The sequence below is a fragment of the Camelus bactrianus genome, chromosome 2, assembly GCF_048773025.1.
Source record: "Camelus bactrianus isolate YW-2024 breed Bactrian camel chromosome 2, ASM4877302v1, whole genome shotgun sequence".
Lineage (NCBI taxonomy): Eukaryota > Metazoa > Chordata > Mammalia > Artiodactyla > Camelidae > Camelus > Camelus bactrianus.
The window spans coordinates 44,064,196-44,080,029 of NC_133540.1; positions in this window are offsets into that span (position 1 = coordinate 44,064,196).

The window sequence follows — 15,834 nt, forward strand, 5'->3', positions numbered from 1 at the left end:
TACCTGCTTCACAGAGTTGTTATCAAGATTGAATGAACTAACAAATGCAAAGACTGAGAACACTGCGTGGCATAATATAAAGCAGTCAATATAAATGTTATTTTTCTGATATTTTCAACCATATAAAAACAAAATCTCTCAGCTCGGAGCCCATACGAAAATCAGTCATAGGACCAGATTCAGCCCACAGGCTATCGTTTTCAGACTCTTATTCCAAGTGATATTTAGCACCGTCTTACTCTCTACTTTTTAGACACAGATCTGTTTAACTTTCATCCTCTTGGTACAATTGAGATTCAACAGCAGGAAATAAATATTACTTCCCCAACCACAGAGAGGCTGTGTCAGGTTTTTTCATCAGAATACTTTTAATCTAAATTCTGTTTAGAAATTTGAAATGAAAAATTCTGTTTCTTCTACTGTCACCCATTCACCAAGTATAACCTTCATTTTTCCTCTCCATCACCCTTACTCTCACCCCCACAGTAGTCCATACGTCTGGATCCCTGGTTTACTTTCCCTTCTTAATATGAACTTCCTTTCCCATGTTAAATAAATTCTACAAAGTCAGTGACCATACCTTTATTCTAATAGTATCCCATTGCTGTTTCTCAAATTTTATTTCCTTCTTTAATGTCTTTACGATCAGCCTGTGCCACTCTCTGTTGAATATCTACATGTTCACCACTGACTTGACCATATCGTCCACCACTTCAATGCTTGCTGTTAGTGTGAAGGCCTTTAATTTCCTTGTATCTGACCCGTCTAACAAATGAACCCCACAGATTCTTTACCTCTTAAATGTTAATTTCTTTCCATCTGTTCAACTTGATCACATTACCTATCACCATCCCAACTCTGAACTATTACACTCCAATTTCATGCTAGTACATTATTCCTTATTAAAAGAGTATTTATTAAATGATACAAAAATGACTTAGAGCATTATATAAACTTATTCCTAGGGTCTTACTCTAGTCTGGAGGAAGTGATACATCAGCTGACTTGAGAAACATGAGTTAGAGTTATTCATGTTAAGAGGTGGGAGAAGAGAAGGAGCATTTCAGAAAGAGAGAAAAAAATATATGAATTTGCTGAAGCAAGAAAGAAAGGCCAGTAGGGCTGAGTCACAGAAATTGTATGTACAGAGGAGGCAGTAAGTGGTGTGAGATCAGGTTTAAGCTGTTGGCAGAGACCAAAGCTGAATAGCTAATGTTAAGGACTTCAAAAGTATCTCGTTATAGATCACTTGGCTTCAGTGTGGATTGAAAGGCAAGAAAGAAGGAAGGTGAGGTTGGGAAAACAATTAAAAAGCTATTTTGGTAGAAAAGAGAAGACATTTGGTAGCTTAGGCTTGCGGCAGAAAGCGGAGGTGGGAATTCATGGCAGTGGGAAGAAGAGTAGTGGAGACATTTGAGAAAATGTTTATAAGGAAAATCAATGGGACTAGGTAGTTTATCGGAAGGAAGAAGAATGAAATTTAAACCTGACAAGCAAGTTTTATGGCTTGAGCTAATAGGTAAATAAATGATGATGCCACGTGTTGAGGTTAAGTTACAAAGAAAGGGAGCATCGATGGGAGCAAGAGAGTAACTGGTCACAACGAGTTTAAAGTAAGTAGAAACCAAAATGGAGAATTCAGAAGAGTAGGCTGGGGAAACATATCAGACGGTGTTTGGGATATAGATGACAATTGAAACAAATATGAGGCTCAGACATCATCCTAAATCTTTTTTCCTACCTTCCTCCGTTTCATATTCTGTTAGTTATTAAGTCCAACCAACTTCATTCCCTAAATATCTCTTTTATCCATCTTCTTATCATCATTAGACTTCAGGTGCACTGGTGTGGACATTTGTCATCTCTCTGCTGGGCTATCAGAGTCCCACCTCACCCCTCAGTCTCACATCTGTTCAATATACCTATCTACACTGCTCTCAGATAAATTAAACTCACTATATCCCTCATCTGCTCAAAATTCTTCAGTTGCGTCTCATTCCCATGAAGGGTGAAATTTATATTCTTTGCACAGCCTGTACTGTCCTATATGATCTAGACCTCATTATTTAACCAAACATTCCACACTCCTTCAAAGCTCTGTAATCGTGTGTTTGTTATGCATGTTGCCACTTCTGCCTGGAATATGTCTTCCTAGTCTTCAAGTCTCAACAAGTAAAAAGCATTTTCTGGTTAAATGAAGGTGCTTGTCTTGTGTTCCCACTGCCCTTTGCCCTTCTCCTTGTTGGTGCTTTTATTTGTTTTTCAGTCCACCCACTATGCAATAAATAATTTGAACGCAATGTCTGTATCTTTGCATTTTTGGATCCACAATACCTAATACAGCTGGTAAGGAGGCATTCAAAAACTTGGTTTTGAATGAATGGAAATCCACATTTTAGCAAGGATGTCTTTTACATTGCGTATCAATATCTGATAGCATAGCAAGTTGTATTGTGAACTTCTCCATTCCTGGAAAGCCACCATAATCCCTATGTGAGATTTTATTTATCAGAGTTAAATCATAATGATCTAGTTTATATTAATTTCATGAATTTCATAAGACCTTTCTTATGGGCTAACTTTAGATAGCATACTTTCTATTGAGATAGCTTATTGTATAATTTCTCTAAATTGCTGAAATACTTACTGCCTGAGAAGAGGAAGTGGTTTACAAGGAAAATGTCACGTAGGAACACAATATGGCGAGATTTCAAAAGAAAACTACAGTTGGGTGCAGGTAATATCTCATATCACATTGGTGTGAATGGATTTTGCAGCCTGCACTCTAATTACACTGTGCACTTCACTAATGGCTCTGTCTCCAGAGGGCCTCCCAGGAATCACCTGGCAGCTTTCCTTGGGCCCTGAGTGTATTTTAATGTGGTGAAAAGGTAGTGAATTCACAAAACTCCCTATTCAAAGATAAAATAGAGAGTGAAAATACAGCCTTCTCCTCTAGCGGACATTGGGCACACTCCTGACATGTCACCCTTACAAGTCACTAATTCGGTCTCTCATTTCTCTCCTTCTTCACCATCAGCATGTAGTTTCAGACTGAACTGGTTTAAAGAAATGTTTGGCTCACCATTGAGTTCATAAAACTCTCCTCTGAGTTTTTAGGAAGAATGTATTACAGCATTGCATGTATGTTGGAATCATCCCTTTATGAGGAAAGACTGAACCTTGATCTTCATGTTCAGAGAAACTGCTACTAAAATGAACTCGTAATTCACTTTATTTACTTGTTCAAGAATTTGCTTTTTTTTACTTTTATCTTTTACTTTTATTGAGATAAAATTGATATTATTACTGTATTAAGGTATAATGATTTCACTTACAAGCATCATGAAATAATTACAATAATAAGTTAAATGAACACTGATCATCTCATATAGATATAAAACTAAAGATATAGAAAAAAATAGGGGTGGAAAGGGATAAATTTAGGAGTTTGAGATTTGCAAACGTTAGCCACTATATATAAAAATAGATTAAAAAAACAACTTTCTTCTGTATAGCTCAGGGAACTATATTCAATATTTTGTAATAACCCTTAATGAAAAAGAATATGAAAATGAATATATGTATGTATATGCATGACTGGGACATTGTGCTGTGCACCAGAAATTGACACATTGTGATTGACTATACTTATATTAAAAAAAAAAAAAGAAAAGGAAAACACTCTGCAAATAGAAGATTAAAAAAAAGAAAATTATATTTTTTTCCTTGTGATGAACTCAGGATTTGCTTTCTTAACTTTCATATATAATATTCAACATATATATTTTTCATGTTGCACCTTACATTCTTAATACTTATTTATCTGATAACTGGAAGTTTGTACCTTTTGACTGCCTTCATCCAATTCCTCCTCCCCCTACTCTTCACCTCTGGTAACCACAAATCTGATCTCTTTTTTAGGAGTTTTTCATTTGTTTTTAAAGTATAATTGACTTACAACACTATGTTAGTTCCTGTTCCACAACACAGTAATTCAAAATTTCTATGCATTTTGAAATGATCAGCTCAATAAGTCTAATTAACAATCTATCACCATACAAAGATGTTAAATAATTATTGACCATATTCCCCACATTATACATTTCAAACCCATGCCTCATTTATTTTGTAACTGGAAATTTGTACTTTTTAATATTTTTCACCTATTTCTCTCTTCCTCTGCTCACCCACTTCCTCTCTGGCAACTGTTTGTTCTCAATATCTATGACTCTATTTCTGTTTTATTACGTTTGTTCATTTGCTTTGTTTTTTAGATTCCACATATAAGTGAAATCATACAGTATTCGTCTTTCTTTGTCTGCCTTATTTCACTTAGCATAACACCCTCGAGGTTCATCCATATTGTTGCAAATGGCAATATTTCATTGTTTTTTATAGCTGAGTAATATTTCATTATATATATATTAAATATTATATATATATATACACACACACACACACAAACACACACACACACACTGCATTTTCTTTATCCATTCATCTACTGATGGGCACTTAGATTGCTTCCATATCTTGGCTACTATAGATAATGCAGAGATGCATAATTTTTTTTCTAATTAGTGTTTTCATTTTCTTTGTGTAAATACCCATGAGTGAAATTGCTGGATCATATGGCAGTTCTATTTTTAATTTTTTTGAGGGACCTCTATACTGCTTTCCATAGTGGTTGCACCAATTTGTATTCCCATGAATAGGGCAGAAGGGTTATAAATCACTTAAATCTCATAAAGAGACAGTTGAATCATATGAAACTGCTGATTGTCATCCATTTTTGATCAATGAGATGGCAATTTCATGTGGTTCAACCTAAATGTTACTAGAGAGAATTTACAAAAGAGTAATCTCATTGGTTTGTTTGGCCTACCAACTAATACTCAGAATAATATTTATGGTTTATTGCTAAAACAGCAAACAAACAAACAAACAAACAAAAAACAAGTATATACCCCAACTAGAGACAACTTTCATATTTGTGAGAAATATCAAGAACTTTGAACTATTCAAATATATTTTAAAGGTGAATCATCCTCCATTAACTAAAAAGTGTGATTAATATATTTTGTTGAATCTTGAAAACTATATTCTTGAACCTTGCCATATTTTAGTGGAAAAATATCACGAACTTTTTCAAACCATGGAAAGCTAGTCAATGTTTCAGGTAAACTTAGAGAATCTGGAGTACAAATACTTGTTTATCCAAATACTTCCTTCAGCATTTGGATAAACAGCATGAGTGAAAATAAAAGCAGTTTGTGTGGCGTCTTGTCTCAGTCCTGCAGGTAAGATTAACTAAAAATGAGATAAACCAATTTCTCCTTTGTTGGTAGTCATTTCAAAAGAATGGAAAGAACAATTATAATTAATTGGTCATTTACAATCCAATATACTTCTACTTGTGTCACTGTAAATATTACAGGTTAGAAAAGTTATTCAGCGGACTGAAATTTTAGAACAGTCTTCCTAAATCTAATTTGTTAGCATCCTCTATCAAGATATTATTGTAGTTTGTCAATTTTGTTAGCTCTGTAACTGTCTATGAAGCAGTGGGGAAGGTTGTGCAGAGAATCTTGGCACATACATTTTTGAAGGAGGAAGATCAGAAACAGAATTTGATTGTTCTATGTTTCTATCCTAGAAGATCTGAATTATTATCTCTGTTAATTGACAAAATTATGCATGTATTTTCTCTTGTAATAATAGGATGGGAGGACTTCAGACTAATCGTAGGGTAAGCAAATTTTATTTTTCTTTTCAAATAAATAGTACCATCAAAAGCATATGAATTCTTACAGGTTTCATGTATGCATTGTCTTGAGAACTTATCACCCCATGCAACGACTGCAGAATGCTGACCCCATTAGCAGGACCTGTTTCTGAGTCATCAGTCACCTTTTCCTCCAGTCTTGAACAAAGGCTCAGCCCCAAATAATAATGATACATGGAACAAAAGGGGGGAAAAAAACCCTGTAAAAATGAAATCCTAAAATCAAAGGCTCCTAGTGCTTTAGTTTCACTGATGAGGTGGGATTTGGGAAGGGTAGTTTAGGGTTGTTGGGTTTTTTTTTTCCTCCCTGCTTTTACAGTTCTACAATCACAATGGCCCTCTAGTGGGATGCTAAATTAAGAGGCATTTTGTTTGTATTGTTAGATGTAGATCAAAACAGTCACAGAGAAATGTTTTATTATGGTGAGGAAAGGGTTCTTTTAATAAGGCTCTTAGGAGACTGAGTTTTAATGACGCTTAACACAATGTTTTAAGCCACACACCACATCTACATGTTATTTCTTGTTAAATGCTGGTTATTAAACAGCAGGTTGGCTCCAGATTGCCTGCAGAGGGTAGTTAGGGTTGGTTGATACATCTCTGACAATTTGAATAGTTGATGGAGTGACAAGTGCTGTTTGCATTTAAAGGATTTTACATTTTAACATCTGCACAGTGCAACAGTATATATTATTACCCAATGTACTTCTACACAATATGTTGAAGGGTTAAAGCCAATTAAGCACAATTGTAAGTTTCAATTTCTTCTAGAATTCTGTGCCCTCATCCAAACTTAACATGCTTAAGCTGGAATTATTTCCCTCACTACTTAACCCAGGGATCTCTGCAGTGAATTGCTGTTCAGAACTGCAGACCAGAGAACAAGTAAGGGAAATGAAGAACAGAATGTGCCCCAAGGAAAGATGCAAGCAGTAAAGCAATACATGTTTATAATTACTTTTCTTTAACTATTTAAAAGCTTGCCATTTTAAAATTAAAAAGTAAAGAGAACACTGTCTTACAATGCCTTAATTTTTCCCACTATTCATCTCAAAGCTTTCTTGCTCCAGTCTTCTCCCACCCCGAGGAGAACAAAGTAGCATCTGGGTCAAGGACATTGCTTGATGCCAAGGAACCAAGGTGTGTAGTTTTCAAACGTTAACTCTCAGCATTAAATGTGCTCTTTTCTGTATAACCTGCTTTCTCTTTTCATCTTTTATTTTTGGATCCTACTTCAAAAATGTTAAATTCTCTCATGAATCACTTATTTCTGTGTAACAGGTGTACAAGGAGAGCAGGGCTGCCTGCCACTCGGCAGAGATCACACTGTGGGGACAATTACAGGCGGGATCAGTAGATTGTCATGCCTTCTGTAGGCCTTGGAGAGAAAAGATTACGTCACTTGCCTCTTTTCTCCTTTAGGCTGTCCTCCCCTGCCTCTTCCCACCATTGTCGTGATAAGACATCAGGAAAGAGGAATATGTTGTTAGCCCAAGAAGTCTGCAAATAGTACAGGTCAGTGATTTTCAGTAGCAGGGGTAGTGATGGCTCTTGTCATAATGCACAGGGTCAGAGCAGGAGGAGCACTGTTTGTTAGAAAGGCTTAGGTGTTTTAAGTTTATCAAAGAGGAAATAGGCTTAAAATTTTGAATACTGTCTTAGACCAGAGTGAGTGAATTTTAAAATCTGAATATTTAAAATCTGAGCTACTCATGGCCAATAGAAATGTTATGAGTAAGGATGTGATGCATTGCTGGGAAGGTATTGTGTGAACCCTTGTCTTAAGTTTAAAAAAGGGAAAAATAAGGTCAATGCTTTTCCATAGTCTAGGCCACTTCGCTAAGGCTAAGAGTTTCATGGGGTTTGGAATTAAACAAGCTACCCATGCCTAGACTCCACAGACACTTAGGCACTCCTTCCTACTGAGAATTTGTGGGTGTCATAGAATTAATTGAGGATCAAATTTGGCTAGCCCTGTCTCTTCCATATGCATGAAAACCAACCATAAACTCAATCAGTATTGCCAGGTATCTCCTTAAACTATCTGTTATGTGTTAAGGCATTATGTGTTAAGATACTCTAGTGCACATTTAAACTACATTGAGTCATGATGCTGCCACCTGGACATACAAGACTCAAACAGAACTCTTAATTCTAATGTTGTGTCTAAAGCCCTTGGAAAAGACAACAATATAAACTATAGAAACTCTAATTACTATCTCATCTTTGCAACTGATTTTCAGGTTAATTGTCCTAATCTATTTGAGGACAAGTTAGATTCACTTTGAAATGAGAATAATAATATCTGCATTAAAGACATCGTAGAGTTGATGTGAGAATTTAAATCAAAATGATATAAAGTATAAGAATGTGCTTTGTAAAGCTAAGTAAAGTGCTATGTAAAGATACAAATTATAATTGTTGATACAACCAAATTGTGACACAAAGATCCAAAATTTGAGGAATTTCCCCTTTTCTGAGACTGATCTGTTGTGAGATAATGCACTCCTTACTCATAGTTTCTTCATGAGGGTAAAGAAAACGCATTTTGATTGCTGAGTGTTGGAGGCACTTGGAAGCTTCAAAATGGTACGTGAGGGGAGGCCAGAGAAGTTACACATAATACCATTCTGCTACAAATAGCCTACACCAAATGGGAATATCTAAAAATTCTCTAATTAATTCCTTTATGCCTCTCTCATGTTTTAACAGCCATATCAGCTTTACCATGAGGCTGAACTTTTCTTTCCAGTCTTCCTTTCCACACATTTCTGTTTAAAAATGTGGTGGTGACGAGATTACAAACGTTCAAAATCTGGTTGTGCTCCTTACCACTGGTCATGTGATTTAGTGACTAGCTATTAACTTCTCTGTTTCTAAGTTTTTTTTATCTAGGAACTAGGAGTAATAAAAATGCTAACCTACAGGGTTAATAGGAGATTGAAATGAGTCAAAAAATACATATATACATACATATAATGCTTCATAAACATTAGCATTCATTATTAATATCTTAGTAAAAAGGCTCATGGTTTCTCATGAAAATACAAAAAACAAGCCCAAAATAATAAGGAGCCATTCTTGGTTCTTCTCTTTCCTTTCTAACTGATAACTTTTGGCTCTTCCTTCAAGGCGTACCTTAATTCTCACCACTCTCATGTCTAAAACCCCCATAATTATCACCAGCTTGCCTCCCTGCCTGCTTTCTCTCTGACCAAACTAGAATTTAGTCTCCCTGCTGCTGTCAGAAGGATCACTCGCTACTAAAAATTATTCAGTAGTTTATTTTTTCCCCAGGGTTAAATCTCAATTCTATATTATGTCCTAACAATAGAAATTATACAAATGTCTACCTGAGCGTATTTTGAGTATTCCTCCAGCTTTTTTGAGCTCTAATTGACATACATTACATATATTAAGGTATACAATATAGTAATTTTATATATATATATATATTTCAAAATGATTACCATAATAAGATTAGTTAGAAGATCTATCACCTCACATAGTTACAATTTGTGTGTGTGGGTGTGGTGAGAACTTTCAAAATCTATTCTCTTAGCAACCTTCAAATATAAAATACAGTATTGTTAGTTATAATCACCTTGCTATAGATTACCTCCCCAGAACTTACTTATCTTATAACTGGAATTTTGTACCTATTGACCACCTTCATCCTTTTGCCACCATCCACCTCCAACCCCAACCCCTGGAAATTACCAATCTATTTTCTGTTTCTCAGCATAGCCTTTGGTTCCCGTATTCCACAAAGCAACTGAGAGGAAGGAGGGGAGAGACTTCTTTGCATACAACATCAGCATATATCAGAAGACAATTTGTATCCAGAATAAATGGTCAGATAGACCAAAACAAACAGACAAACAAACCTAGGCCAGCCCAGTTATTAACAATTTGAATTAGGCTATTTTAAAAAAAATAAACCCAATCTTTGCCTTTCTAAATTAATATGCAGTATCTAGACTCAGGATGAATAGTAAGCCAAGACTGGCCAAAACACCTAGAGTGCTTTAGTTTTGTATCATTTAGGAATGCTTTTCTTTCAAGTGACAAAGAGCTGATCATGGTAATTGAACAATTTTTTTTCTTATAGTAAGAAGTCCAGAGTAGGTGGCTACTGGTGCTAGTTCAACAGTGCAACGTGGCCTGGCACTGTATTTGCAAAGTACTTGTATTCCCCTCAGAGAAATAAGGCTGTTGCAGCTACAGCAATTGTATTCATTCTCCAGCAGAGTGGAAAAGGAAAGAAAAAGCAGATCCCATTGCCAGAAAGCAAAACCTCTCCCAGGAACATCACAGTTGACTTCCATTTATGTCTCATGGACCAGAACTGCACGACAGGGCCACCCCTGGGTTAAAAGTGGCTAGAAAACAAAGGTGTTGGAATGGAAGTGGCGTCAGCCAGCAATGGTGGGCTACAGCCAGTTACTTCACAAAATCTGACTAGTAAACTTTCAGGAATTTTGTGAACCAGTTGTTAAACAGAGCCATTATTAAAAATTACATGAACTTATAATTAAATTATATTAAAACAAAGGGAATAAATATTGAAGGTAATACATACGCATCTTTACCTAGTTATTTTATTACATTTTTTCTATTATCTACATTCTTGAGGTTATTTATTTAAATCACATCTTTATAGTGGAACTACTATATAGATGGTGTGCTTCTGTGTATCTGTTCCCAACTTTGCATTCAATGATGTCACATTGTACCTTGATATTGTCCATGGTGGGCGTATTTATACCACAGTAAGCAGAAAATGCTACATATAGATGGCCTCCTTTTGTGTGTGTGTTTTGTGGATTGTCTAGAGTTAAGAAAGAGGAGAAAATGTTCATAAAGCAGATTAAACTTAAAAGTTTGCCCCTGTCCCTAGCTGTTGCATTAAGATTAAACTTAAAAGCGTGTCTGTGTCTATAGCTATTACATTCTGAATAACTCAAAAATTTGAGGAATATACTCACAATGTTCGAAAAGCATTATCCAATTCAGCAAAGAAATCCCTCATGTCGTTGATGAAAGAACAAAGACTTAGGTCTTTGTTGTTTCACTTTCATCTTATTCATTAAAGTAAACCAGTGTATTAACCAACGTTCATATCTGAACTAGGAGTGTCAGTTGTTAAACATTTACCAGCAGGCTACAGGACAATCGATTACGTTTACCACAAATTTCATATCCCACAATGTAGAAGACATATAATCAAAATGGGAGATGTCCAGAAAGGAATATACATAAAACACAATAAAAGGACATCTCATAAAAAAGTAAGTTAAATGTACTTATGAAGTCTACTCCTGTAGACTATACGATTTACAATGTATTGCTTATTAAATAACTGAGGTCTTAAGACTTCCGTGGTCCTAGTGGGTAGTCTCAGTCCCAGTGGGTAGCGTGACTATACGCTAAAAAGGCACATACTTTTCACCGCAATCTTAGGGAGAATTTTCTAGCAGCCAGAACCACCCCAAGATGATTATTTATGTTATATGGTTTACACTGGGGGTTAATGGATTTCCTACTCCTGGACGTACTCAGACATGAACTTAATGAACATGTGATATGAAGCATCTAACCTCAGAAAGCTTTCTAAAGTAGGTGAGTCTTTTTAGATCTTTCACAATATTAAGGCTGTGAGTCTGAGAATTAAGATATTTCTGAATATATTTATTTGATGTCACATCAAGTTTATCTATTCATTCATTAACACGTTGTAGGTTTGTTTGTTTTGTTTCAGATACAGTTCTAGGTCCTGATGGAAGAGTCAATAATAAGACAGATAAAACTCCTGGCCTGATTAAGCTGGGAAAGACAAATGATAAACATGAACAAATAGATAAAATAATTTTAAATAAAGATAGGTACTAAAAAGGAAAAAATAACAATATGGTGAATAGAGAGAATTAAGGTGGAGGGAAGAAAGTTTACTTTGGTTAAGATTATATGGAATGGGTGTCTTACACCCTTTCTGTGGAGATGATATTTCAACAAAGAACTGAATGGTCAAAAACAGTGAGCAGTAATAAAGGTGTAGGGTAAGAACAGGAAAAGAGAATATCAGTTGTAAAGGTCCTGAAGCAGAAACGAGCTGTGCATATTTAAAACAAGGCCATTATGGCAAGAAAGAGAATAGTACTTGTCAAGGTTAGAGAGGTCGTAAGGAGACAGACATTGCATAGGTTTGTAGGCCATGTTAAGGAGCTTGGGTTTTATTCTAATTTCAGTAGAGTATCATTGGAAGCTTTTAAGCAGGACTTCGATGTGATTTAAATTGTATTTTTAAAGATAAAATGGCTTATGTTCTGAAATAATTCAGAAACAGATTTGAAAGTCAGGTATAGGGGAAGATTGACAGGTGAAGCTAGATTTGTTTATATCTATTAATATGTGAAGCCAAATCAGTACAGTTCTCCTCTGCTTGACCTCTAGCTCCTCGATACACATGCCTAGACAATCTACCAAGTTCAGCTTGGTAGATATCTAAGCTTTAGTTGAATAATGGGACTGTTGAAGTACATCTGTTCTATGAGACTTTATGAAAATAAAATAAGATAATAGATGTAAAATCCCTGGTATGATCAATGCTCAATAAATGTTAGCTAAGGTTATGGGTAGTAAACTACACGTATTTTCCATTTCATCCTGGAGTAAGTATCTTAACAAATTCGTTCCTCTTCTTGTGTAAAGCTGAGTCAAACATAGTAGACATTTTGTAGGCAAATACCATGCATACCAGAAAAGAGTATTTCAATCCCTAGCGCTTTCCTTCTCCACATGTAATACTGTTAAATAAGAATAAGTAAGATACTTATTTTATTTTTATTCAATTACTCAAATCCATTTTTGTATTTAATATTATACTATCTTCTTTAAAAATAGTTGAAATAAACAGAATTCACACACACACACAACCACACACAAAGTAACAATACTGTCCACAATCCTATCTTTCACAGATACTCACTGTTAACATGTGATTCTATATTGACTTTTTTTGAGGCAGCTAATTACCCAAATGCTTTATCTAGGAAGAACTGCTTTATAATGGCTACATACTTAATTGTATAAGTAAAAGAATTTTCTAAAATTTAATTGGAAATATTCTGACAAGAAGAAGATAAATATTAAATATTGTCTATCACAAATAGAAAAATTTTTAAAGGATCACATCTAAAATATCATGCAAAACTGTAGATGTCAATCATCTTAGTTGATGTAAAATACAACAGGATAAAATAAACAACACAATATACATATAGCATGTCAAATGTAGTTTCACTACCACAACCCTATACAGTCAGTTATACAATTTAGCATTATGTCTATGCCTAAATGGAATCAGATTAGGTATAAGTTTAGTTGGCCTAAAAGAGACGTCATAAAATTTCTCTCCTAATACTGACAAAGCTTTAACATGGAGTGAATAACTAATACACCAGTTAGTTGTAAACATACTACTTGATAGGAAGATAAGCCCTACTTGTTCATTTATTCAACCTTCCTACATATTAACATACATGATCTCATCACATTTTATTCTAATAATTATTAAATTTTCATTTCTTCAAATAAAAAATCTGAGCTTCAGAACAGTTAAATGGTTTACTCAAAGTAACAGAATAAGCTGCAGACCTTGAAATCACCTTTTCCTTTTTTCATGATAACACAACACACTCTAATATCTTGTATCAGAAACAATGGACACAGAGCACACATTCTCCTTTAGACTAAAGAATGTGTTCTACTTGCAACCATATTGATAGAATAGTACTTAGCCATGTCCCTCCCCACCCAACCTTCTTCCTTGTTCCCAGACTTGAGAAAACATGTTCAGTGTTTCTGTGATCCAAAAGTTGCCCTTCTTACCAAAACATCAACATACTAGGTCAGAGTTCAGAAAATACTCAGTATTTTCAGTTTTTGCCATTTTTATATTGTCTAGTATTCTTTATACATATTCTCTACTCAAGTACAAGTTATATTGAGTGCAAGAATCATCTTGTTTATTCTTTCTTTCTGAAAATGTCTCTGCTTTTCTCCTATCTTCTCACCCTATCTAAGTTCCTCTCTATTTGTGCATTACATTTGTGGACCTTACCTGATGGTCAGTCCAGTAGGGCTGGAGCAGAATGTAGGAGGAATGAAAGATTAAATGTTGGAAGCCTTCCCAAAGGAAAGCACTAAGGTCAAGCAGAAGGATGTGTGCAAAATTCATCATCAGAGATGGGTTATACAGAATCTGTACAATCTTAAAGTAAATGTTTGGAGCTGTGATTTGTGATAAACCAGAAATCAATGAGGATGGAAGTGGAGTTCTCTTGATCAATTTTAGACATTAGTTTAATAAATCTCAGAGGATTTAAACATAACTTCAGTATGTGTTTCCTTGAGCTTTTGGCATCATTTAAAGGGGCCTAGAGATAACAAAATGGCATAGAATACATGTTTAAAAAGCATGTGATGGGAAACCATGCACAACCTACCCTTCACAGCCACATATTTCATCATTGAGCATGAAAAGGCTTACTGATTTTTGTCCCACCTTTGAATTAATGGAACTTCTCCCACTTTTTAAATGATGGAAATTTTGCCTTCTCCAGCATTCTTCTAACATTATGTTCTTCTGCTCTTTTGGTGTCTCATGTCTCTCCCCAATCATCTTTTTCACCTTCTACTTAAGCCATTGAATCCTTATCGTGTAATTGTCCTGGATAGTTCCTTTGAGCTTCCATCCACCCATGATCCTTCCTCCCCTTGGTCTTTCCTCAACTCCTTCTCTCCCACTGACAACCAATCCTTTTAACCTACCTGGTTCCTTGGTGCAAAGAATGAAAATTAACCCAATGTACATTGGGCAACTAGAGGTCAACATGGCATTTCAATTTGACCATATTTTCACAATCATTTAAGCCTCATGGACATCGGGGTATGATCAGTTTCACAAATTTTTAATAATTTTCTTTCAGAAAAAACATTACAGCAAATAACTTTTACATGTCTGGGTTTTGTTGGCGGGTGGTTTTCTATCACTTTTGAGCATTAATCAAAAGATAGAATAAGGGTGATTTTGCTCTACTTAGAATCAAGGAATAGTTTTAAAACCAGCTGATACTGCACTCAAAGAGCCGTATCTCCCAGTAAATTATTCTCCTTTCTTTTAAAGGTTCCTTTGTCATAGGTCAAGTAGCAGCATCAAAACTGACTGCAATCAAAACTTCAACTACAAAATAGTCTTTTAATTGTCCCTTCCACTTCTTTTCTCAAACCTCATCTCACAAACCCCCCCCCCACCCCTGCCAAGACTGCAATTATGCAGAGCTTCTGTTTATAATGCATTACCATTTCCGTACTTCTTATGCGATAGATGCAGGCTCCTTAGGGTGGTACCGCAATTTGCCATTATGAGATCTAAGACCCCTTCTGTATACTTCATCCTGGTCATGTTAGGTAACTGTTTTTACCAACAATTATGTTGGGCTTCTGTGTGTTCAATCACTCCTCTATATCTGAGCATGGCTCTGCCTCAAAAACCTGTTCTTCTCTTCTCTGCCTACCCAGATCTTCCCCATCTTTCACAGCTCAATAGAGGCTTCATCACTTCTACAAAGTCTTTTTGTTTGCCTAGACATAATTGTCTATTGTTTCCTTTGTGTTCTCAGTCTAATATCCATAGCATATTTCTACTATAGCACAAATTATACTATAATTTTTTAACTTCCATGGCAGTTTTCCTTAGACTATAAACTTCCTGAGAACAGGTGGTGTGTCAGAAATACCTTTGACTACAGCATTGACTATTGTACTTAAAACATTTAATAAACTCAATAGAAGTTTGAAGAATGAAGGTAGGACAGGTGAAAAATAAATTTTGACAGAAAAAAAGTATATGGAAATTAAGTGGACATTAAGGAAATGTTCAAAAACCAACAGAGGAAGCTTTACCATGAAACTAGTACTCTTGCCCTCAGCACAGTCCCTGAGAGTGGGGAGAACTGCAGGAATTGTCAGATATTCCAGGAGGG